Source organism: Orcinus orca, chromosome 13, assembly GCF_937001465.1.
Source record: "Orcinus orca chromosome 13, mOrcOrc1.1, whole genome shotgun sequence".
NCBI classification, from domain to species: domain Eukaryota; kingdom Metazoa; phylum Chordata; class Mammalia; order Artiodactyla; family Delphinidae; genus Orcinus; species Orcinus orca.
Genome location: NC_064571.1, coordinates 37,511,418 through 37,538,146, shown reverse-complemented (window position 1 = coordinate 37,538,146; position 26,729 = coordinate 37,511,418). Strand labels below are relative to the sequence as shown.

At 41.1% G+C, this 26,729-nt stretch overlaps 1 protein-coding gene and 1 long non-coding RNA gene across 8 annotated transcripts in view; one reads left to right on the top strand and one right to left on the bottom strand.

The window, feature by feature from the left end:
* Positions 1 to 17,013, bottom strand: part of LOC117196925 (uncharacterized) — a 32,359-nt gene extending 15,346 nt beyond the window's left edge. The window contains exons 1-2 of the long non-coding RNA XR_007471081.1: positions 16,095 to 17,013; positions 323 to 11,903 (exon numbers count right to left, since the gene is read on the bottom strand). This is a non-coding gene — a long non-coding RNA (uncharacterized LOC117196925). The remainder of the gene's footprint in view (positions 1 to 322; positions 11,904 to 16,094) is intronic.
* Positions 17,014 to 17,249: 236 nt separating this feature from the next.
* AFTPH (aftiphilin) overlaps positions 17,250 to 26,729 on the top strand; it is a 64,270-nt gene continuing 54,790 nt past the window's right edge. For 6 of the 7 annotated variants that reach the window (XR_004477355.2, XM_049696403.1, XM_049696402.1 and 3 more), the window contains exon 1: positions 17,251 to 17,388. The gene's annotated coding sequence lies outside the window, so the exon portion shown is untranslated. Of the gene's footprint in view, positions 17,389 to 26,729 lie in introns of all 7 variants that reach the window. The other variant, XM_033407207.2, reaches the window with a different exon arrangement.

Sequence of the window (26,729 nt, the reverse complement as noted above, 5' to 3'; positions counted from 1 at the left end):
GGGAAAAAGGAGAAAAGAATAGCATCTTTATTAATATGAGTATGTTTGTTAACATCATCAGAGGGCTTGGGTCCCCAAGGGGAGATTATACCTTGAAGACACAGCTTTCTCTCGAAGATTGGAAAAAACAATCAGCCCCCTTTCTAAATGCTGCACTCAGCCACAGAGTGTCCTGATACCTCTCCACTTGTTATGGCCTTTGCGACAGGTCCAACGCTCCTCTGTTTCAGAACATCACCACACACACTCTTCCACCCCTTACCCAGTGCGCAGGGTGGGTAGTGGAGGGGACTTTATAAAAAGGAAAAGCTGTCCTTCTCACCAAATGTGGAGGAGTCATTTTTGCAGGAGGCTTTAAATGAATGCTGCAGCTGAAATTATTGAGGAAACACTGGGGGAAATCCTCCAGTAATAGGAAGACAATCCTTTTTCACATTTGCCATGAGAGCTCCACTCCCTCCAGCCCTCTTGGGAGGTGGGCTTTGCACAAGCCTGTTCCATTCAGAGGGGCTTCAGCAGGTATTTGTAGCATGGCTGGACTTGGGAACTGGAATTAAAGGAAGAAAAGAGACGATCTTGCAGTGGTGTGGGAAAGGGAGCTCAGGGTATAAAAGGCACGTTCATTACAAACACACTCACTCACACTCAAAGCTAATTCTGTTTTGTCTTCTGGATACCCCACCTCCTCATTCCAAGAAAGTGGCCAATCCTTACATTTCTTAGCCTCAAGAGCACTTGCTAAGTGGAAAGGTGGTGTTCCCAGAAGATAAACTCTTTTCCTGGCCTAAATGAAAGTTTTAATCTCCTTGAGGATATTCTATTACTCTGGAAGTGGGCAGTGTTTAGGGAAGGGAATGGGGGGTGAGCAGAAGGAGGAGGGAGATTCATGGGTTCATTGAGGATTGGGACCCACACTGTACTCTCTTAATGCCCCAGGGATACAGCAGGGCCTCTGGGAGGAGTGATGCACCTCAGGAGGCTAGATGGGGGTCTGGGGGTACCCATTTCACACAAAGTGGTTAAAAGAAATCAGGTGGCCTGGGCTTAAACTCAAGCTCTACCACTGGCTGGCTATGTGCCATGGGATAGCTGCTTCCCTTTATGTGCCTCAGTTTCCTCATCCATGAAAATTAAAATCACATATTCCAAAGCATTTATTGAACTATATGCTAGGTACTGTTCTAGGGGCTTGAGAGATAGAAGTAAACAAATAAAGATCCTACCCTTTTAGAGCTTACATTCTACTGGGGGGAGGCAGACAGAAAACACTATTAGTATGTAAATCATATAGCCTAGAATGTGCTATGGGAACAAAAGTAGAGCAGGGAAAAGGGATGGCGAGTGTAGGGGATGAGGCACAGAGGCAGGTGGTCAGGATAGGCCTCACTGAGAACATAATATTTGGCAAAGACTTAAAGGAGATGAGGGAGAACTGTGAGTTATCTGGGAAAAGTATGTTCTAGGCCAAAGAGCAGTTGGCTCATATGAAATTATTTTTGTAAAGCACTACTGAGTCCCTGGCACTTTAGTAACATTCCATAAACATTGTTGTTGCTGTTATTGTTATTATCATTTTCATGCCCAAGTGTGGTCCAGCAGCTACCAGATACCAGGTTGCCATGTGGGCTAGGAAAAGAGCATATCCACAGTAGCCAACTTGCCCTGAACTGGGGGGACCCCTCCAAATGTTTTGCTCTGTATAAGAGCCCCAAGACTTTTGCCTGACTCTAGAATGAAGGGAGGTATCCCTAATAATGACGAAGACTGAATTTCTCTCCAGCCCTGCCAAATGGGGACTCAGAGGCAGACTCTATGATGATTTAAAGAAAATAATGTAGCTTTCTAACCTGAGTTGATAAAGTAAGCTTCCTACCCATCCCAGAGGAGCATGGAAGGAGGCAGTAAAAGGGAGAACAGTCTAGACACACAATAGGGCATGAAAGATCTAAAAATGTCTGAATGCTGCAGATTAAGTAAATATGACTTTAGTGAGGCATGGGACAAGAAAGAGGAAAAGACAAATAAGAGCTGGGGTCAGGAAGAAGAAAAATGTGTCCACAAGGATCATGTTGGAGGACATATCTGGAGATACTAGAAGGACAATGCATGTGACTCTACCAACAGGAGCAAGTCCTGAACATGTGACCAGAAAAACCAACCCCCCAAAGGAGGTGGGAGCAACAGACAGTCAGAGGGGCTGCTGGTAATGGGGGCCAAGAGTGACATGTGGATCCAGGGAACCAAGTTTGCCCACAGTCAAAAATGTTTGGGCTCCACAGATCAGTGACCTTAAATGTGTTAGAATTCTGAAATGTTAAAATCCTGGAAAGGGCTCTACTGCTTATCTAATCTGACCCCATCCTTTTTATAAGTGAGGAAGCTGAGACTCAGAAACATGAAACAGCTCGCCCAAAGTCACATTAAATTTGTCAGGACTCTCATTCACAGTGACAGAAACCCAACTCAAACCAATTCAATAAGCAAAAGGGAACGTATTGGCGGGTGTAACTATGGGAACCACGACTCGTCCCCACACCAGGACCGAGACAGAAATTTGGCTGTGAACAATTCTAGGATTTTGAGCAGAGACAAGATGAGAAATAGTATTCTGTGAAAATACAGGCAGGCATGGGACTCCCTGGAATTTATAAGACTTTTCCTGAAACTCCTTGTGTTTTATTTCCCAGAACAAAATGAATCAAACATCTACTTTGTGGGAGGTGGGAAACTGCTTGCAGCTCTAAATGGCACTTTTCTCCAAGGACTTCTCAGTAAGGGTCTAAAACAGAAGTTGTAAACTCATGACCCATGAACTAAATCAGATCTCCAGCTATGCATCATCTGACCCACATACTGGCTGTTTTTAAAAATTCATTTACTTAACAAATAAATGTTGAGCATTTTCTATGTCCCAGGTACTATTCTAGGCACTTGACATACAAAAGTGAACAAGACAGAAAAATCCTTGCCTTCATATACTTTGATCATAATGGTAGAAATGTGCAGATCAATCAATAAGTTTTTTAAATTATCTATTTAGAAGGTAGTAAATAGTATGGAGAAGAGAAAAACAGGGAAGGAGGAGACAGTATAAGGTGGGAGGGAGAGTGTGCTGTGGTCTTAAAGAGGGTGGTTGGGAAAAGCCGAGAGGGTGACATTTGGGCAAAGGCATGGGAGAAGAAGAAACAAGCCTTGCAGGTGCCTAGAGGAAGAACATTCCAGGCAGAAGGGCCAGCAAGTGCAAAAACATACCTAAGACATTTAGGAAACAGCAAAGATGTCTGTGTTTTGGTTTTTTAATCCATATGAACTGCCAGCATTTAAAAAGTTGGGAGATTTTGGGGCTTCCGAAAACCCCCAGATTTTGGGGCGCAGTGGTTGAGAGTCCGCCTGCCAATGCAGGGGACGCGGGTTCGTGCCCTGGTCCGGGAAGATCCCACATGCCGCGGAGCGGCTGGGCCCGTGAGCCATGGCCACTGAATCTGCGCGTCTGGAGCCTGTGCTCCGCAACGGGAGAGGCCACAACAGTGAGAGGCCCGCGTACAGAAAAAAAAAAAAAAAAAAGTTGGGAGATTTCACATCAACATCCAGATTCCCAGCTTTTCTTGAGAAAATATTCAGTTAGGATCTGGCAACGCTGGCTCCAAAGTATCCCATAAGAGAATGAGCTAGATCTGAGCAGCAACCCTTCCCCTGTAATGGGGCAAGCTTAGTCCCAGAGTCAGGGTAGTACCCTCCCCACCCGAGTCCCTGCTCTCTGTTAGGCTCTCAGCTACTTCATTCATTTCAGTTGCCTCCTGGTCAGGCCCCTGCAGGCATTTAAGCTCTTGTAGCTACATAGACCAGGCTACAGTCATAGGTAAACCCCGACAGCTCAGTGGCTTAATATAACAGAAGATTTATTTCTTGTTCACACAAAATCCAACAGGAGTAGAGTGATTCTTCCAGGCATCTATCCTTCGTGAAGTGACTCCAGGGGCCAACTTATTTCCATCTTGTGGCTCTGCCGTTTCAACCTGTTGGAGCCTAAAGTGTTTTGACTTTTACAGCACATGCAACTGATGAGCCAGTGGGAGAGGAAGGCGAGAGGCATGAAGAGCATGGTGTTATGGAATCCGTGGTAAGAATCCGAAGAAAGAGAGAACATCTAAGTTGTCTTCCACTCCTGGATATAGTGTTGGATTTGGAGTAACTTGGGTTCTTTAGATTAGATAAAGCTCACTTGGGGTGAGCATTAGCAATATGCCTAAGTCCATAAAGTAAGGGGAAACCTCCCTGTGGGCTCTGGGATGTCTGTTCAAATCCCCAAAACAAAAGCCACATGGCCATTCCTCTGCCCAAGCAGTGCTGAACCCAAGCCCACCAGGGTGGACAGGACCTTCTGTCTGGCTCTGACAGTAGGGCCTGGGAGCCAACTCTGCCCCCTCTGACCCCAGAAAAAGAACAAAGCCCAAGGGCCTGGTGTGTTCAACTCAGCTTTACCTCTTCAATGACTGCTTGCAAAATGGCCCTTCCCTTCCGGAATCTCATTTATGTGCCTCTCACTCTCAAATCTTCACTGTTCCCCTTTTCTAAGCATGGCTCATAGTCAGGAGTGTCAAGGACTGAGGTCGTTGGATGTGCTGTCTATTGATGACTTACGAGAGGCCAGTTCTAATAGAAATTGTGGTTCCAGATAAATTGACTAGGGCCTGGATTCTGATAGGGAAGCATAGTCATGCTATAGGTTTTTGCAGTCAAGACATTGGGGTATGTTTTCAATGAGCTAGAAGAGAACAGGATCTTGAAGATGCCAGAAATAGGGAGATAATGGTTGATGGAGGTGGAGATGGGGAGTTACTGGTAAATCAAGAACTCCAGAAAAGGCTAGCTTTGGGAACAAAAATAAGATGTGGCTTCTCTGGAAATATGTAGAAAGAATGAAGGAAAAAAGCAAAGGATGGATGACAATGCAGATCAAATTGAGAGAGTGGAGAGGAGAGCTGAGGCCTTGACCCCCTCAGTAAACTAGGTTGGAGGTCATCTATGGGGGTGGGGGAGATCAGAAGTTCTTTGAAAAAACTGAAAGGATTTGGAACACCTGCCTTGAAGAATTCAATATAAAGTTAAGAGAAATAAAAAGGCTACCCTGACAACAAAATGACTTATGAATCGGAAAAACAAACATGCCTGGATAATGCATTGGGTACAGATTGATTTCCTCCAGAAAAGCCTTTACAGGTCTCTGCTGACCGCAGTGCTGGTTCGAACATCTATCTGAATGTCTAAGTCTGATAGAAATCTTTGGCAGAATAACTAATGGCTGGGATAACTATTAGCCTGCACTTCTCAGTACTTAGAGAAATGAAATGTTCCACTCACAGTAAGCTGTTAAAATCCTAATTATCCCCTTGGAGACCAGCCATCCCCATTTCAGAAACCAGCTCCTTTACAAAGGAAAGAAATCTCTCTCTCCGTCTCTGTCTCTGTCTCTGTCTCTGTCTCTCTCTCTCTCACACACACACACACACACACATACACGCACACGTACCCATTCATACACACCATGACTAAAATAAATGGATCTTCATTTCCTCATCTGGTTAGATACTCTAAGTCACTCCTTGACATGCTGACATTCTGCTAACCCTATCATTGATTGTTCCAAACAAAGTAAGCTTTCTCCCAGCTCCAGTGACAGCAGCGGCTGTTTTTTGTGGGAAGATGCATTTATATCAACACCAGACAACTTTTACTCCTTCATCACACTGTGGCCCATTATGAACGAAAGGCCAGTTCCTTTCCTCCTGGGCTTTTGTGGAGAGACTGAGAAAATCATTTCCTGGGGAAATGAAGGCTGAAAGCCCTGGCAGGGAGGGAGACAGGTCTGCAGAGAGGCATTGGAAAAGGTTGTCAGGGGGAGAGACATAAGAGACTGATGCCAGAAACAAGGTACTGAATGATGACAGCACCTTCTTCCAAGCCTTAAAGGGCTTCTCCGTGGGCTCAGGCTTTTCAGCAAATAGCAACCTGTGTGAAACAGCAAAGAGAGTTGCCTTTACTTGGTCCTAAGAACAAAGACTGAGTAACACAGCCTGCGAAACCCCAGGACAACCAGAAGCCCCATGGCAGGTTGCCCAAGGGGGAACCCAAGAACAGAGTGCAGGTTGGAGGAGGTTTGGGAAGCAGAGCCATGCTTTAACCAAAAGGTGAACAACAATAGAAGGAAGGGGAATGAAAGCCCTCCTATGTGGTCATTCCTGCACAGAAGATTGAATTAATTAAATTAAAGGCTACAGTAATACTCTACAAAATTTAGAATTTGCAGCATTTTGTTATTTGGGAACTGGTGTTAGATTGCGGTTAGACGTGTAGTTTAGTATATACAGATCATATGTGTTATAATTACTATGAATCCACTGATGGTAAAAAGAAAGAAAGAAAGAAAAAGAAAGGAAGGAAGGAAGAAAGGAAGACAAAAAAAGAAGGAACCAGCAGGGCTATAAGGAGGGAAGCTGCTATGGGGACATAGTGATGGACAGTTAAAGAGTACAAAGAATGTGGAATTAAATGAATAGAATGGGGCTACCCCTGGGAGATAAACAACTGAGTTCAAGCACAACCAGACAGGTCATATATTGTGTTCTTTCCCAAGGCTGGCTGTTCTTTAGTTGTGCTGTTTATCTCTTAAGAACACTTCGGTATTTGCAAAGTCAACTTCTGACCTGAGAACTGAAGAACTGTAAGTCCACTTACAGCCCCCCGATTGCTGTAGACCCCTTGGTGCAGAAGTAAAGGCCCTCCATGGATTGGTCTCAGCCTACCTTTCCAAACTAAGGCATAGAAGAGCTAGTTGGTAAGGCATTAGGTTGGGAAAAGATGAGTTAACATGGGCCTCTCTAATACCATGTTGGTAACTGATAGAAATCACTGGTTGCCTAAAAATGAGTGAGAGGGTGGGTGGGTGAGCTTGCCCATGGGTCCAGGCATTGTCCCACCTCCTCTGCTGCCCTCTCCACTTCCTCCCTCCTTCACTCTCACCCCATTTCCAAGGCATCCAGTTGCACTCTGGAGGTGCTTACTATCACATCCAAAACTAGGCTTGCAGCTCTTCGACATCCTCCAGATTACTACCCCCTTTCCTTCCACTTTCTGCCCCACTCCCCAGACAAATCCACCAAGAAATTATGGCATTATTTGTCACAGCAAAACACAGCAGAGACACCTTCATGCTAATCATCATGGGAATTGGTTAAAAAAATTATAGCAGCATATTATGGTGTACCATACCGGTATAGAAAGGAGAAAGCACTGTGTAAATTGATGGGGGAAATGTCCATAATATATTGCTGAGTTTTTTCTTAGAAAGCAAATTCGCTTACATGAAATTTCTAAAAATCTTATATGCTCTAGTATAATGTTATAAGTCATAATTCTAGTTATTACTTTAAAATTTGTATCTCAGAAATAACTAAATTTCCTTGTCAATTGCATTATTATGAACTTTCATTGAATCTTTACCCGTGGTCATTTTTAAGTCTTTTGTCATTTACAGACAGTTCTGGATGTATTCTGATGCTTTTGCAAAAATGTTCCTATAAAAGGGTTTCATCTTCAAGGAATTCATGGAAAAGACTCTGACAAGTACAGGTTTCTGGTAACTGACTATACTGCTGAACTGAATGAATAAGCGTTTTCAGAACTCTAATGGAAAACTGATGAATTCATAAAAGTGCTAACAAAAGATCAAGATGAAAAAAATTAATTACATGGGACTGAGTGAACTGATGATTATAATTTTTGTGACTTTCTGTTTGAATAATAATAAAAAAAAATCCCACAAGGACTCAGAGGCAAAAAATATACAAATCAATTTTCACTGCAAAGTAAAGGAGCTGTTACAGTGGAGGATTACTGGACTGAATGTCAATATTATGACATAGTATGAGTGTGTTTCGTGTCTGGTAATTGCAATCATTGTTGCTTTTGTTGTGGTCATCCATTTACAATGCTTGGTGTCAGTCTGTTTATCTCTTGTAAAAATAAAATATAGTGTGTGTGTGTGTGTGTGTGTGTGTGTGTGTGTGTGTGAAAAAAAATTATTAAAAAAAAAGAAAGTCAAGGCTTTATTTAACATCTTAATTTTGAATATTTATTATTGGAATTTGCTACAGGTACTTTGATTAAATAAAACCAGTGTGGTTTGTTTAAATATAAAATTTACTCTTAATAGTAAATAATATTTAAATCATTAAAAAAAAAAGCAAATTTGCCCAAAAGTATGTCTGGAGTCAGATGATTCCATCTTTGTAAAATAAATAAAACAAAACAAAAAATGTATAGATAGATGTCTTGAGACCCCAAGGGTAAGCTTGAGGAACAGCAGATGGTCTGCTTGGTGAGAGCCCAAGACTCACCTTGCTGGGTTGGGTTACACACACTGAGTGGATCTAGAGGTGGAGGTGGTGGAGAACAGAGTCAGTTTTCCCTCAGAGAGGTTAGGAGGAGGTGGGTTTGGGAGGAGGATGGGCAGGAGAAAGGAAAGGGCTAGAGAGACACCATGCCATAGGGAGAGGATCTACTTCAGGGATGTCCTTACAGTTACTCTGCAAGTCATCAGGCCTGTGGTGTGATTGCCACTTTCTAGAGTCAGTTTCTCAGCTCAGATTTTTTTTTTTCACACTATTGAAAAACAAAACTCCTCACTGGGTTTTAGGTTTATAAATTGTCAGAAGAACTTTCATTTACTCATTTTTAAACCACTCAGAAGGAAGATAACAGAGCTGGTGTTTGCTGCCTCAAACACCAGAAATCACACTGTATGGTGTTAAAGAAGAAAAACCTGGAGAACAGTAAGAAAGGAGGAGAAAAATGCTTTGAATTTAATGGAAGTTCATGTCTATATTTCCATGTGTTAATAACAGGCAATGTACAAACCATCATCATCCCCTACAATTGTTTTATTACCTTCCACGCCTCTCTAAGCCTTTATCACAAGCCTTCATGTCCATACAGATGTAACAGGTTTACATTTTTAGAAAAACCATTTGACAACGATGGCAGTTTTATCCCTTTATAAGTAATGAGGAAATGTGTACCTTGATGGATATCAGTGCACAGACACATTTATTCTAATCTGAGACCTTCATCACTATCCCTGTAAGTCAGCTAACAAAGGTTTTCGGTTTAGTTCATTGGGTCTTCACTTCAGCTTCCTTATCAGCAAAGAGCAGGGCATTTAAATACAACATTGAATAAACAAAATATTTTAGATCGAAGTGATTTTTTTATAGATTCCATTTAATAAAAACTGATTCACGAAGGTTGGACCTTCAAGATGGCAGAGGAGTAAGACGTGGAGATCATCTTCCTCCCCATAAATACATCAAAAATACATCTACATGTGGAGCAGCTCCTACAGAACACCTACTGAATGCTGGCAGAAGACCTCAGACTTCCCAAAACGCAAGAAAATCCCCACATACCTGGGTAGGGCAAAAGAAAAAAGAAAGAACAGAGACAAAAGAACAGGGATGGGACCTGTACCTCTGGGAGGGAGCCGTGAAGGAGGAAAAGTTTCCACACACTAGAAGCCCCTTCACTGGTGGAGACTGTGGGTGGCGGAGGGGGGAAGCTTCGGAGGCTAGGATAGGTTTTTATATATTTGCATGGAAATAGGTACCCAACATGATTCCATAGGAAAAAAAACAGATCATAAAATAGTATTTATAATATTATCTTACCTTTATTTTTTTAATGTTTGTGTTTATATAGGTCAAAAAACCTATAACTACCTATCTCGCCCCCACAGGTGTGTATATATTAGCAAGCTGCTAACACTGGTTATCGCTAAGGAGGGAGAATTGTGGAATTACTGTAGGAGACACTTCCCCTTTTTCTGTATTTCCATTATAATGTATTATCTGATGAAAAATATTTCTGGATGTTTTTTGCATTTTTATAATTTTAAAATTTTTAATTATGTACATAAAGGTACAAAAATTACAAATATATATTGTAGGGACAAGAAAATTTGACAGGCCCAATTTAAACACAAGCTTTTGCTATTTATAAGAACTGCATTGCCAAAAGAAAGGAGGAGAGGGCTACAAGCCAGTGGCTGGGAACCACCAACCCCAGTTCCTTAGTGCATTGATTTTATAGGTTCTCTTTTATACCCAAGTACCACCCAAGATTCAACCTGTCCCCACACTACTCTAGGAACTGCTCTGTGAACCACAGGAAAGGCCTTGTGACACCTGAAATATGGGTCCAAACAAAGCACCTGCTGTGAAAACATGGGCTATCCATCTCTGGCAAACGCCCAACCTGAAGGATAGAAGTGGGATAACAGAGACCCCTTCTCCATCCATTCTCAGAATTGGTGGACAGCATGGGACACATGACTCACCTATTAAAAAAACTTCAGACAGTTATTTGAGAGGAGAAACTGAGAGTATACATTTGAAAATGAAGGGAGTCACAGTATTTGTTCAAAGAACAAGAGTCAGTAGGACAATAAGGAACTCTGTTTTAACTTTTAGAACATGTAACATGAGGGTCTTTGATTATGGAAGTGCTGATTCCTCATCACAGATGCCTACTCATTTTTGAGAATATGCAGATATTAACATTTTATCTTAATTGCCACTGATATTTCTCTGTTTTGTAAAAATAAAATGTGGCTTCTCTGGAAATATGTAGAAAGAATGAAGGAAAAAAGCAAAGGATGGATGACAATGCAGATCAAATTGAGAGAGTGGACATACCAGTTAATGTTGTTAAGTGGTTAAATAATAAGCTAATAGCCAAAAGAAAAGAAATGGTCCCTTGTCTTAGTAGTTCTCAACTTTTGGTGCATTTTGCCATCACCTGTGGAACTTCGACTGACACAAACTGACACAGAATTTTGATTCGCCAGTTAAATTTTTGACCATGCAAATATTTTCACTCACCTTTAACCCTATGCTCTTCTCAAATGAGAACATGTTTGCTTTGCTAAATCATAAGGTTAGAAGCTCCATGATGTGTATCTATCAGCTCTTTGCTTCTAAAATGATTTTTCTTATACAACTCTTCCTCTCAAAAATTTAAGGTACTCTAGGGAATATCCCTAAATGGATTTTTTTTTAGACCTACACTTTCATCATTTTTATATCAAAAAGAATAAAAGTAATCATTGGAATAACAATGAAAATTTCTCTGGCACTTCATAAAAAGGGAATAGTTACTAGGTTGAAAAGGAATCCATTAAGATTATGGATATAAGTAATATCTAAAGAATTTATAGCGGTATTTTATAAAAGCAGTCCTTTAAAATTTGCTCTATTTTTATTGTCAGTAGAACCTTATCAATGTTCTATTATGACAAGAATGTAAATGGTTAAAAAAAAAGAGAAACTTTGAAATGATGCCTATTTATGTCCAGAGCTGTTTTAACATACTAAATTTCATACCATCAATTTCATTCATTCAATTACTCATCTATCCAATAGCTGTTAGATGAACACTACACAAGGCACTAGGGATACAGAGATGAAAAATACAGTTCTTTCCTTTAAAGCTGTGAGTTTAATGGGGTAGATAGTTTAAGAAATTGGAAATTGCAATGCTTATGATAAGAACAATATCATGGGTATACACGAGGCACTGCAGGGGCTTAGAAGAGGAGCAAAAACTTTGAGTAGGGGGCCAAGTACAGAGAAGATATCAGTAAAGGTTAGTAGGAGGAGTAATTCTTGATCTTTGAATTTTATCTTAAGGGAAAAAGAGAAGCCAGCTGGTTTAAAAGGAGTATCATACGTAATAATAATACTACTAACTAACTAAATAAATAAATAAATAAATAAACAAAAGGAGGACTTCCCTGGTGGTCCAGTGGTTAAGACTCCACGCTTCCTCTGCAGGGGGCACAGGTTCGATCCCTGGTCAGGAAAGTTCCACATGCCGCGCGGTGCAGCCAAAAGAAAAAATAAAAAAGATGTATCATTCAGAGTCATTAGTCACAAGCAACAGAAATTGACATTGGCTGATTAAGGAGCAAAGAAATGTATTAAGATGATAGTAGATAGCTCACGGAACTTCCTGAATGACTCAAGAACCAGGCTCAGAGTCCATGCAGCCAGAAACATCCCCCCAAATCACGCCAGAGATCTAGTCCAGTGAGGATGCAGCCGAAGCTGGTATTGCCAGTGCCACTGGCCCTGGACATTCAACAGCAACTAGCCCCTGCTGCCTCATAAGTTCAGTCTTGCTGCAACTGCTACCATCACCATCAGCAAAAGTTCTCCATGTTCTTGTTTCTGTGTGTCATGAGCTCCTAAATGAAAGTCTAGAGAGAGGCATCTGGTCAGCAAAGCCTTGGTCACATGCTATACCTAGCTGCAAAGGAAGCTAGGAAAGTCAACATCTTCCTGTTTTCTTTACCCACTGCTGCCTAACAAACCACCTCAAAACTTAGTGGCTCCAAACATCAAACAGTGGCTTCAAACAACAATTATTACAATATATCTCAAGATTCTGTAGGTTGACTAGGCTCAGACGGACAGTTCTGCTCCAAGTAATGTCTGCTGGGCCTAAAATCATCTGAAGGCTCATCCAAGATGGCTCACTCACATGGCTGGCTGTTGGCCAGGAGTTCAGCCAGCCATCTAATATTATTTTAATAAATTTATTTTCTGCTTAATTAGCCAATTTGATTGGCTGAGCATTACTTGATTGAGGAAAAAATAAGACTGAGTAAGAGATGGAACTGTAGCAGTCAGTTCTCCTCAATGGGCCTCTTCACATAGATTGGGCTTTCCCACAGCACAGTGCTCTCAGAGAAGTTGTACGTTTCACATGGTGTCTCCCTTCAAAGTGGGAGCATTCCAAGCAGCAAAGTCAGAAGCTTCAGATCTCTTAATGCTCAGCCTGAAAAGTTACACAGCACCGTCTCCACCACTTGTGTTGGTCAAATCAAGCCACTAGCTAACACACACTCAAGTAGAAGGAAGATAAACTCCATCTCAAAATGCAAAGAGGGGCAAAAACCCTGCAGCTGTCTTTAAGTCCCCATACTGGCACTTTCAGCTCTTATACTTGGAGGAAGGCTTTGCCTCCCACCTAGTCTCATAAGTTAGCAATTGTCTCAAGTGTATGAAAAGGGGTTCAGATGCTGAGCTCTCAAAAAAAAAAAAAGTTAACTGACCACTGTAAGAAGCAGAAAGAAGGGCATTCCATGCGGAGGGAACAGTATTGGAAAGTCAGAGAGAGAACTTCAGTTGATACTGCCACTTAAATAGTGCAGTACTCATGATAACATAATTCTTGCTGTTTTCTTGCTAACGCTGCGTTAGAACTGCTCCTTGTTGAACAGAATTGTAATTCTACCGTATTTGTGCATATTAGAGGGTTTAAACTAATTACAATTGATTTGGGAGTTGCAGTCCTTGCTTGTTTTCTCCTTTCTATATCTTTAAAACACTTTACAAGATCACTGTTTACAAGATCTGCTCCAGAATCAGAGATGTGTGTTTGACAATGATTGCCTAGGGTGTGCAGTAATTTGGAAATAAATGTAAGGGAAATCCAAACCTCATATGCTCAGGCATTTTTAAGTCTTTTCTTTTACTTTTCATTATGAAAATATTCAAAATAGAGAAAAGTAGAAAGAATAGTACAAAAAACACCAAGATATCCACCACCTTGATTCAATTCAATAATTGCTAGCATTTTGCCATATTTTCCTTATCTCTATGTACATGGTCTTTTTTTCTGAACCATTTTAAAATAAATTACACTTATTACGATATTTTAGTCACTTCCAAAAAGTAAGGAAATTCTCATACATGTCCATAATTTCATTATTATATCTAAAAAAGTTAATAATAATTTCTCAAGAGGATTTCATGGCCATCCACATTCAGATTTCCTCAGTTACCCCCAAAATGTCTTTTATAACTGTTTTGTTCAAATCAGGATCCTATTAAGAACCACACACTACATTTGGTTATTATTTCCCTTGTCTCTTTTAATCTAGAATATCCCTTTTGAAGAGACCAAGTTATTTGTTTTGTCCAATAATCCAGGTACTGGATTGGTATGACTGTGTCTTTGTAGTGCTGTTCAACTGGTTCCTCCAGCATTTCCTGTAAAATGGAACATAGATTTAAAGGCTTATTTGGATTCAGGCTAAATATATTTGGCAAGAATACTGTGTACTTCCGTGATCTGTATGTTTCATCTGTGATCTGTGTACTTCACATTGCATCATATCAGCAGGCTCATTGTGGCCAATTGTCTTTGTCTTTTAGTTTGGGGAGGGGAAAGCAAAAATAATATACGCCAGCTTCATGAGGCAAAATAGTCTAAGACAGGGTCATGGCAGGACTAAAGGTGTGGAGAGGAATGATAACCAGCCCACAGGGATGCTGTCTGCTTCTGAGCCCTAAGCTTCAGGCTTACTTGCTCACCTGAGAGACACTCATCTTGATGGTATTAATGAAGGGAGGAAAAGACCCTCTCTGGGATCTGAAGACAAGTCCTCTTCTCTAGCTTAGAGAAGAGAAAGATCCCAGCATAGCCCCTGAACAAGTCTTTCTTGCCCCATCCTGGGAGAAGTCTGGCCTGATTTTCTAACAAGGAAAGCAGTACAGCAACATTTACTTCATGGGAGCTACAGAGCTGTGAGAATTTAGGGTCTGGTGTACTTAAGTGGGCCCAGAGGCCAGAACACCAAAATTATTGTCTCTGTCAGCTCTAACACACCAGAAGAAGCCCAAAATGGCAGTAAGGAATCCTCTGGAAAGCTGGTGCAGAAATTTGGCTCCTGGAGTGCTTTTACGTTTTTAGGTGCAGTAGCAGACACTTGAGGGGCCCAGGATTAACAGACCCAGTGGACAGAATTAGCCAAAGCAGTACAGTAGCACCTGGCAGCTTCAGGGTGGCCTGGAGCAGGATTTCTCAACCTAGCAACTACTGACATTTTGGACTGAATAATTCTTTGTTGTGGAAGCCACCCTCTGCATGGCAGGATGTTGAATGGCATCCCTGGTCTCTACCCACTAGATGCCAGTGGCACCTCCACCCGAGTTGTGACAACCAAAAGTTTCTCCAGACATTGCTGCCAGTGCAGGGGAACTCTCAACCACTGCGCCACCAGGGAAGCCCTGGTCATAACTTTTAAAAAGCAAATAAAAACAATACTATCATTGGATGCAAATACAATGAATGTTAATGTTTTCATCATCTTCAAAACATTCAGAGATACTTTCTTTTTGTAATACAATTTCATAAGCATTGGAATGCTGTCTTCAGAATTATGTGTAAGATTACCAATTACAAGTTGGTTGATTGCTCACAAATCAGCTGGCCAAACAGTGACTCAATTTCTATATACAACGTTGGACACTGATTTCTGTATTGTTGTCCTTAAGTTAATAGAATTGGTTCCTGCATTTACTTGACAAAAATCATCATTTTGTAATCATATGTTATGTAAGAAATTAGGAAGATATTTTTCTGAACGCAGTTTTCTTTTTAATATTTTGATGTTTAAATTTATTATTTCCGTTTAAACATTTTCTTGATGTAGGGTCTGCTTTAGGATTTTGTCATATGCTTATTCTGATATTTCTGTTTAGTTGAGCTATCAAATTAGAACAAGCATGTGTTCATCTAAAATCAATTCATTTCCAGTATCTATACAAACACACACAAATATTTTTGTTTCTTTCCTTCCTGGTCAATAATAGCGATATATATATCGCGTATATAGCATATATATATGGTTGCACACAAGCAAAACCAGCAGGGGGCGAAATACAATAGGATTAAATTTGACAAACTATATAGATTTTTCTTGCTTTAGTGACTGAGCAATAACAAAAAATCCAGCATCTCCACAAAGCAATTGGTACTCCAATTTAAAGTGATGCAGTCTCCGTATATCTTACAGCGACTGAGTTGTAAAGAGACAAATGCGTGTCTATTTTAGCGCTCCAAGTTGTCTAGAACATTGCAGAGGCGGGATCAACCCTGATGAACTGCTTTTGTCCTTATCCTTCCCCTGATTTGTATAATTCCTCCACTCAAAAGGTGGCCACTTCCCTGTGACTGAGGGGGTGTTTTCCAACCTTGTTTCTTTGCGTAGCTGATGAGCTTTGCTATTCCGGAACGATTTTAAATCATTCAAATTGCCGGTGCAGGTTTGGCAAAAGTGAGTAGAATGAGCACGCGGTAGGGCTCAGGATTGCAGGATAGGACCCCCGGGCTCATCATCCCGGACGATAACAATAATCCTTGCAGCCTGGCGGTCTGGTTTTTACAGTGGCCGGTGTTCTACATTACAAAGGAAGGGGAAAGGTTGTAAAAATGCAAATGACCAAGACTGAAGATAGAAAAATGTTATGACCGCTGTTAAAGAAACGCGGAAGTTGATTTGATTTCTTTAGTTTCATCGAATAGTCTTCCGCAGCATCTATGAAAAATGACCACCGTCTCAATACGTTAGCAAAATCCCCCAATTTTTTTTTTGTTGGTCTCGAAGACGATTTGTCAGTTCGGCAGCTGCTTTCCCTCTTGTTTTCCATTTTAAATTTGATTTAATTCTCCTTTGTTATTTCAATATGTCAGCTTCCTCTTCTGTCAGCTTAAATTAGAAAGAGGAAGGGACTTAGACGGTGAACGAAAAAGTCGTTTTTCGGGGCGAAAAGGGCAAGCTGATAAGTGCTCTCCAGTAGGTTTTTGGTGGAGAAGATAGGGCTCCGTATTTCAAAACCTTTGCAATTTTTACTTAGCAAGAGACTTAACTCGGTCCTGAGCTGAACGTTGATGTTAGCCGGCTGAGGAGCACCTGTCCCTCTCCCGGAGCGCTGCTTCAGGAGCCGCGGAGTGCGAGAGTACTTCTTTCCCCCTCACAGCTCGATGACTCGGAGGAAGTCAAGAAAAAGGGCAGCTTGCCCGCACCCAAAATGGCGGCCGGCGCTCTGAGCGACGGCGCCTGCGCAGGGGTAAGCGTACTGTGACACTGATTCCCCCAGAGTGTCCTCCCCTCCACCCCCCCAGCACTCACCAGCGCCCGGCCCCGACCTAGCCACCTGCGCCCGGAAGTGACGTGTCGGCGGCAGCGGTTCTCCCGCTGCATGATGGGAGAGTGTGTGGAGTGGGCGGGGGGTCTCCGCGGAGGAGGAGGTGGAGGCGGCGGCGGCGGCGGCGGCGGAAGAGGGCGGAGGGTAATGGGATGGGGGTCTCGCGGCAGCGCTGAAACTCCGGGTGGGCGTCCATGGCGCTGCTTCGCTGACAGTGCTGAGAGCAGCCTGCCTTCCGCTCACACCAGCTCCGCGTCCGAATAACCGGTCCTTCTCCGGGGAGCCAGTTCCTCCTCGGGCCCCTGAGCCATGCCCATCGAGGCCGCCCCGGACGAGCCAGGTAAGCGCCACCGCTCCGTTCCCCCAGCCGCGCGGGGGAAAGAGGATGGGGGACCCGGCCCAACCCACCGGCCGGATCCTCGCCCGGGCCGGGGGCACCTGCCGCGGAGCTGGGGGCTGCGGGGACGGTGCCGGCTCTGCGGGCCTGCGCGCTCCGGGCTCTGTCCTCTTCCACGGCGGGTGCGGGGACGCCGGCGGCGGCGCCCGAAGCACACGGCCCCTCCTTGCCATCCCGGGCACCGGCCGGGGAAGTGAGAGCCTTTCCAACGTCCCCGGCCGCCACCGTCTCGCCCTACCCCGCAGCTTCCACCTGCCCACAGCTCCGTACCGGCCGCTCCCTCCCGGGAGCTTGTTGAGAAGTTTGGGGCTTTGCTCCGGCTTCCTCTTTCTACCTCTCCCTCCCTCGTGACAGGTGTAAACACTGACTGCTTCGCCCAGGCCCTAGGCCAGCCTCGACCAGAATGTGATGCTTCCTAGGGTCTCTGAAGCAAGCGGATTTTGAGTCCTCCAACAGGCAGAGAAGACGGCACCAAAGGTCCATCATCCCTTCCTGAGAGGACCTTTTCTGCTTCCTTCTTGCACTCCTCAAGAAATAGTCTGCGTCCCCTCCCCAGACGGCGTGCGAAAAGTTGGACCATTATTCTTTTAAGTGTCCTGTTTGGCACGTGCTACGTCTTGCTTGGGCAGGGGACGGAGTATAGGGTGAACGGTGGTAGGATCCTTTCACCATTAGGAAAGTGCTGAGAATGACTAGGTTTTTCTCTTGTCGGTTAATTCAAGTTACAACTTGGTTTCCCACTGAATCTTCTATTGGGGCCGAGGGAGGGACTAACCCATACATGGAAATATTTTACTAGGGAGCAAATGAAACAAAATCAGTAGTTCCGTTTCAAAGTTCTCACTTTAGGAGAAGAAAAGTAAAACTTTACTTTTGAACTTTAATCTTCCCTTTCACCAGCTACGTTTTAGTTTTTTTGGTAGGATGGGAGGGGGAGACAGTTTAATCCTTGATGTTACGTTTATTTGTTGCTTTCTCTTAACCTTTTAGACATGGATATATGCTGAACTCTAAGGGAAACAACTGTTTCAACGCTATTGTGTTGACATAATCTACACAGTTTCTCTACATTATATATGCTTTGCCAACTTAAATATTGGCTTTTGTAGTACTCATTTTTAATTCTTTGCAGAAGTAGATGTGTTTAAACAAAGTATCTAAGGTAGTCTTCTAAATTTTGTCCACGATGATATTTCACATGTATTAAAACGCATATCCTGTGTAAAACATCTAGGCAAGTAAATGTTACCTATTAAATGCTCATTAGATCAAATTCCTCTGTTTATGTATCATTATATTATTAATCTTCAAGGCATAGACACCTTTTTCTAGATATCTATTAAAAGCATAGATATTCACATAATATGTAGGACATTAAATTTTAGTGTTTTCTGGTCTTTTGACCTAGAGACTATTATAAAAATAATCCTATAATCAAAACAAAAAAAATGTATCCACAATTGCATTGATAAATTTTGCAGAATCCAATTGTCTACGAAAATCTTGTAATCTAGGTGAATCCTATTTTAAAACATCATTTTAAACTTTAATTTTTTTCTACTTACAGTAAGTTAAAAACTTGTTCAGAAAAATAGTGAAATTTATCAAATAATGTTTTATTTTGTGTGAAATTCTAAAGTGCCTCCCTTAACAGTCTAAGAAGTCTTTGAATAGCATCTCATTGAAGGATTACCCTACCCCTTCTCTCCCAAGCCTACCCCCAAAAACTCATAAAAGGAGGACATTAAATTTTTAAGCATTTTTAAACAATCATACATTATTTAAATCAAACGTTGATATTCTGATTTAATTTTACCTACAATTTGTAAGTTAAAAAATACCCTTTTCTCTATGCTTAGCACTTTCAATTCCTCTTTAAGTAGGCTAGTGAACCTTTCCAGCCTGAAATTTATAAGTATTTCTAGTTTTTACACAATTTTGGAAATATCTGGTGTTATATGGAGTATATATACATTTCACTTTGATAATTAATCTTTTCTCAATCAGTATATATACACACGCATATATACACACACAATCACAGATTCGTTTGCAACTTTATATGATAGTTACTAACACTGATATACACTACTTCCTGTGAGCAAGATACTTTTCTTTCTTTTTTTTTTTTTGGCTGTGCCATGCGGCTTGCAGGATCTTAGTTCCCTGACCAAGGACTGAACCCAAGCCCTCAGCATTGAAAGCTCAGAGTCCTAACCACTGCATCGCCAGGGAATTCCCAGCAAGATACTTTTCTAAGTGATTTATATGCAATATATTAACTCATTTAGTCCTCACAACAACCCTGTAAGCTAGGAGGTGGTATCCCCACTTTTCAGAAAGGAAACTTAGGCACAGAGATGTTAAGTAAGAGCCAAGATATAATAATTTTATTTTTCACATTTATATACTCTTTATATAGTTTTTAAAACATGCCAATGCGATATATTTTATGGGAATTGTATAATAATGTGTAGCAAAAGTATGAAAACATGCATTGGAATGATAAATTCCAAATCAGTAAAAGTTACCTCTGGAGAACTGGAGTGGAATAAGGGATCTAGGAAGAGTCCATGGTTTTTCAGCCATAACTGTACTGTCTTTAAAATAAATCTGAAGCAGATTTGGTAAAGATTAAGATTTAACACAGCCAGGTGGTGTGCACTTGATCAGTCACTGTATGTATTTTTCTAAGCTTTGTTGTATGCTTGAAATCATAATAAAATACAAAATTCAGGTTTTTCATTTAAAAACAAAGGATCAGGGGGCTTCCCTGGTGGCGCAGTGGTTGAGAGTCCGCCTGCCGATGCAGGGGACACTGGTTCATGCCCCGGTCCAGGAAGATCCCACATGCCGCGGAGCGACTGGGCCCGTGAGCCATGGACGCTGAGCCTGCGCGTCCGGAGCCTGTGCTCAGCAACGGGAGAGGCCACAACGGTGAGAGGCCCGCGTACCACACACACACAAAAAAGGATCACTCTTATCCTTCAGCAGTGTATATTTAAAAAGAGGACAGGAAGGAGTTAGTGTTATTTTGTGTTGATTTCCTTTATATAAGGAACTTTTAATTGAAAATATTTGAATTAAGAATTGTTGCCCTCCCAGGGGTCCTCTGCAGTAACTTCCCTTGCCTGGGCTCTTCTCTAATTGCTGCCAACCATCTCAACAGCCCTGTATCACACTTCTAATTTCTATTTCTGCCCTTAGCCTAGGGTAGGACTTATAGGTCTGGATTAGATGTATTCCCTGGGAGAGAGAAAAGGAAGACACTATATGTGGGGAAGAAGCAGGGAAGTAAGGAGTTTTGGAAAAGTGAAAAAAGAGGAAAAATAGGAGATTTAAGACTCCATCCTATCACTCCTCAGTCACCACCACCCCTATTCCAAATAACTAACTTAAGTAAACTTCGCAGAGAAAACTTGCTAATAAATTAAAGGTTGTCTGTATGCTCAAAGCTTAATTTACAAGCACTGTTTTGGTGAGTAGTTTCCAGAGGAAAATTAAGTAGTAAATTAGAATAAATTCACTGCATGTTCTATTTATGTAAATATTTACAATATGCCACAAACCATTTCAGTTAAATATCTACTAACATCATGGTGTTTTCTTCCTTTCATTCGTACAGCAGATACCTATTGAGCACTCACTATATGTCAGGCCCTGTTCTAGGTGCTAGGGTCACTGAAATGATCAAATTAAAAAAAAAAATAGCCCTTATAGAACTTCACTTTCTTGGCATTTGTATATGTGTGTGTGCACATGCATGTTTGTGTATTGGAATCAGAAATTTAGAGTGTGAGAGGGCAGTGTTGTAGGGCTTCATAAAAATTCTAATGTCTTTGGTTTTTTACTGTGTGAGATGGGAAGCTATTGCAGGGTTTTTGAGTAGAGATGTGACATAATCTGTCTTTTAAAAGGATCTGTCCCGGGGCTTCCCTGGTGGCGCAGTGGTTGAGAGTCCGCCTGCCAATTCAGGGGACACGGGTTCGTGCCCCGGTCCGCGAATATCCCACATGCCGCGGAGTGGCTAGGCCCATGAGCCATGGACGCTGAGCCTGCGCGTCCGGAGCCTGTGCTCCGCAACGGGAGAGGCCACAACAGTCAGAGGCCTGCATACCACAAAAAAAAAAAAAAAAAAAAAAAAGGATCTGTCTGTCTGCTGTACAGTAAGTAGATTATAGGAGTGCAAGAGTGGAAGCAGGAAGATTTCATTAGGAGTTGGTGACTGATACAGCTAAATGATCATTTTGTAATGAATACAAATGTCAAATCTGTATGCAGTACCCCTGAAACTAACATAATATGTACATAAACTGTATTTCAATAAATAAATAATACATCAAAAGTTAAAAATAAATAGATGAGGGCTTCCCTGATGGCGCAGTGGTTGAGAGTCAGCCTCCCGATGCAGGGGACACGGGTTCGTGCCCCGGTCCGGGAAGATCCCACATGCTGCGGAGCGGCTGGGCCCGTGAGCCATTGCCGCTGAGCCTGCGCGTCCGGAGCCTGTGCTCCGCAATGGGAGAGGCCCCAACAGTGAGAGGCCCACGTAACGCAAAATAAATAAATGAATGAATGAATGATAGTAGTGGCTTGAACCAAGATGGTAGCAATAGAGATGATGAGAAGTGATAGGACAGTTACTAGAATTGGAACCTCTAAGATTTTCCCCATTGCTAAACTCAAAAAAACTCAATTGGAACCTCTGTAAGATTTTCCCCATTGCTAAACTCAAAAAACTTCAGAGGTACATACTCCCTTCTGAAAAGTCAAGGCCCACACAGCCTACTTTCCCGGCATACTGCCTACTCGCTTCATATATCCTACATTCCAGCCAAACTCTATGATATGACTTCCTGCTCTTTGACAGTTGCCCCATGCTTTATCTTTAGTGCCTGCCGTTTCCTCTGTTAATTAAAATCCTTTGTTTGCATTTCAAATTCTCTTTCATGAAGTTTTTTTTTCTCATTTTCACCACTCTTTCCAGTCAAGTGAGATCTTTTTCTTAGAATCTTTAAAACCACATTTTACTTTATTTGGTCTTTATATTCTGCCTTGTATTAATTACTTTTACTGTCTTCCTATATTGGTCCTCATAATTAATTATAAGTTTCTTTAAGGTTGTGGCTCCATTACTCAGTCCTACCCCTTATAGAACCTATCGTATGTAGCAGATGCTCAGTAAGGTGCGTGTGTGTGTGTGTGTGTGTGTGTGTGTATAGTTTAATTTTTAAAAAGTCATTACAGAAGCATACAGAAGCATTGTAGAAAATAGTCAATCAAAAAAAAAAATTACACTCCCATTACCCAGGAATCCCACTGTAAACAGTTCAGTGCATATCTTTCCACACATATATTTATGTACGTGTACTTTTTTACCAGAATGAAATCTTATCATACAGACTGTTGTGTAGGTTGTTTTGATTTAGTCAGACTCCCTTACCACTTCAAGAAATTTTCATCTAAACTAATATTCAAGACCATATACAAATTCTTCCCCAGTTGACTCAAAAATGTCCCTTTACAGCTGACTTGGCCAAAACATTCACTCCATATTCTTCTGGTTATTAAAATTATGAAAGGGTAATATACTTTTACTATAGAAAATTTGGAAAATGTGGAAAGTGTAAAGAAAACTGGTATGCCTCTTAGTGGCAAATATCCATCTGTTTTAACACTTGGGACAGAGTAGCACTCAATAAATATATATATTTAAAGGAATAACAGAAAAATATGTCAGTCATCACACTACAAAAAGATAACTGTAAACATTTTGGTTTACATTTAGTTTTGTTTTTTTCCCTATGGATATACGAGTGTCACACACACATACATGTATGAATGAATCATATTGTATCTCGGTGAACAGGTTTGTAGGTAATTTGGTTATTTCCATAGGACTGAGTCTTAGAAGTGGAGTTACTAAATCAAAGGGAAAACCAATTGCTTTCTGAGAGGTTGTAATAAAATCACTCCTACTAGCAATAGTCGAGAGCACCCATCTTCCTGTAATCTGCTCAGATGGTCAATAAATATGCAGTTTTTAAATGGTTTACCTGAATTTTTATTTTGAATTTGGGCTTTTCAGTAGCGTGGAATGTTTGCATAATTTAAAATTTTTTGAAGGGTTTAAACGTGAGCCATATCCTTGTTGATAGAGGTTAAAATTGTTTAATGTCATGCTCTTTTAAAAATAGCTCTGATTCTATTTAAGTACAAGAAATAGGATATTATTTTCTAGAACTGTGTTGTGCAGTACGGAAGCCAGTGGCCACATGTGCCACTTGAAATAAAGCTAGTCCAAAGTAAGATGTGCATTAAGTATAAAATACCAGATTTCAAAAACTAATGTAAAATATAGATTTTACATTGATATCATGTTAAAATAATGATATTTTGGATACTTTGGGTTAAGTAAAATATATTAAATTAATTTCACCTGTTTTTAAATTGGCTACTGGGAAATTTTAAATTGTATATGTGGCTTTATTGTATTTTGATTGGACAGTGCTACTCTAGAGTATGACATTTTTACCTATGGAAAAGAAATGCAAGATAACTTCATTGTTCTAGAAAGTAAGTTAATAGTGTTCTTAAAGTTACTTCCTACATTTAAACCTGTCAGTGTGTTTTTTCCAGTATACTCAGTTTGCACATTTTTCAAATTATGTTTTTTATTGCAGACTATAAGTTATTGCAGTTCTTATGCTCTGAAAGAAATATGTGTAGTAGGTTGGGGGAGGGTGTTAGGAAACTTACTTGAGGAATTGATACCTCTTCTAGGAATTGAAGCATGTGTGGGCATGTTTTATGCAATAGGATTGTAGGTGCAAAGGCCTTGTGGCACAAAAGAATGTTATTGTCTGACTTTCAAAAACTGAAAGAAGGCCCAGTTTAGAGCATTGAAAACTATAGGGGAAGGGAGAAGGAATCTGTGTTGGAGAGATGGGAATGGCTTAGACTTTATTAAAGATTTTTTAAAAATCTTTATCATAAGCAGGGGATTGATGTGAACAGATTGACTTTTTTTTAAGTTTATTTGTTGTGATTGTTTATGAGAGATATATATATATATATTTTTTTTTAATTTATTTATTTTTGGCTGCATTGGGTCTTCATTGCTGCACTCGGGCTTTCTCTAGTTGCAGTGAGCCCCAGGGGCTACTCTTCATTGCAGTGCACGGGCCCTTCATTGTGGTGGCTTCTCTTGTTGTGGAGCACGGGCTCTAGGCGCGCGGGCTTCAGTAGTGGCATGTGGGCCGGTAGTTGTGGCTTGCGGGCTCTAGAGCACAGGCTCAGTAGTTGTGGCACACAGGCTTAGTTGCTCCACGGCGTGTGGGATCTTCCTGGACCAGGGCTCAAACCCGTGTCCCCTGCAATGGCAGGCAGATTCCTAACCACTGAGCCACCAGGGAAGCCCAAATTGACTTTTTAAAAGATTACTTGGGTTGGGCATGATTGAATACTAATCAGGGAGACTAGTTTAGATAATGGAAGCTTACACCAGAATGGAGTCAGGAGAGTTGGAAAGAGGTACAGGTATTCCAAAGTTGAGAGATTCATGAGATAAAAATAATTCTTTAGAGATAGTGGAGGGTGGGGAGCTTTGTCAGGAATGGCTCTGAAGTTTCTGGCTTAGTGACTGGGTGGGTGGTGGTGCCATCTGCCCAGGGTTAGAGAGCCCTGGATGAGAACCAAGTTTGAGGAAGAAAAGCTTGGCTTCTGTTCTTCTTAAGCCCAGTTCCAGGTCTTTGAGGACCTCAAGTGGAGAGGACTGTAGAGAATTGGCTTGGCTGGACTGGGTTTCAGGTTTGAGGGCTGGGCTGCAGGGAGAAATCTGGGAGTCCTAGAATGTACTAATTAAACCTTAGGTGGATGAGATTGTTTGAGGGAGAGTTGAGTAAGAACAGAGCCTAGATGAAACCTGGAAGAACTTATGCTACTAATTTGAGTATGTTCAGTACTTACAAAAAAATATCAGTTTGTTTTGAAGCCTACTTGTAAAAGTGAAAGTGAGGAGTAAGTTGGATCAAATAAGTTAAATACTTCTGTTTGACTTATATGTATTTGAATAGATAATCTAACACAATTCTTATTTATTTGGAAACATACCTTTTTCCTGCAATAGAAAACAAACTGGGCTTCCCTAACATCAAACAAGCTGGGAATATTTATGAATAAGTATTGGTATTTTTGCTACATTAGTAGATCTAAGGAAAAATTATGTAATTATCTCCATAAATACTGAAAAGTCACTTTAAAAACCCATCTTCTGATTTTTTTAAACAAAGCAACTTAAAATAAGAATTATTAGAAAATTCTATAATATGATAAAACATATATACCTCAAACCAAAAATCAGTACCTTAATTCAGTATCCTAATTAAGGGGAAATACTAGATTCCTGCTGTCACCACTACTGCTAAATCTGGTATTGGAGGCATTAGCCAGCACAATCAATAAGGAAAAAGAGACATAAGAATTGGAAAGGAAAAGGTCAAACTACCCCAATTTGCTTATGATGTGATGGTATACTGTACAAGTAACAAGAGCTTTCAATTTTATAAACAGTACTCAGCAGTTAGAAAATAAGATAGATGAGCAGAAGAAAAAAAAAAGGTAAAGTCCTTAACAATAAACTTAATAAATGTAAAAACCCTACATCGCTGTTTCAGTTTTATTAACAATTCTGTGTTTAGGTAATAGAAATCATTCTAAGTCATATCTTCTTATTCTTTAAATGCTGACTTTAAATGATACTTTTCAAAGTAAGACTTCTAGGAGTAGGATCTTTAATATTTGTATACATCCTAATGAGACCACAGTTTTTTAAATGGATTAAGTGAATAACATTCCTGCCTCACCCACCCTCCCAAGTGGACATTTTTGTTGTTGTTTTCTTCTTGGTCATTGCTTATGTTTTGTAGTATTTTCTGTTTTGCTGTGGTTTATCATCTCGCATAATAATTGTTTATTGTGTGCATGCAGAAATGTTGACCTGGAGTATTTGCAGATAAAACATGTCTGCTATAGCAACACTCAAAATCTGAAGCATTGATTAATTTTCTCTCTTAAAGCTTTCATTTTTTAGTAGCTATTTATAAAAAGTAACGAACCTGGGCTTCCCTGGTGGCGCAGTGGTTGAGAGTCTCTGCCTGCCGATGCAGGGGACACGGGTTCATGCCCCAATCAGCGAAGGTCCCACATGCCGCGGAGCGGCTGGGCCCGTGAGCCATGGCTGCTGAGACTGCGCGTCCAGAGCCTGTGCTCCGCAACGGGAGAGG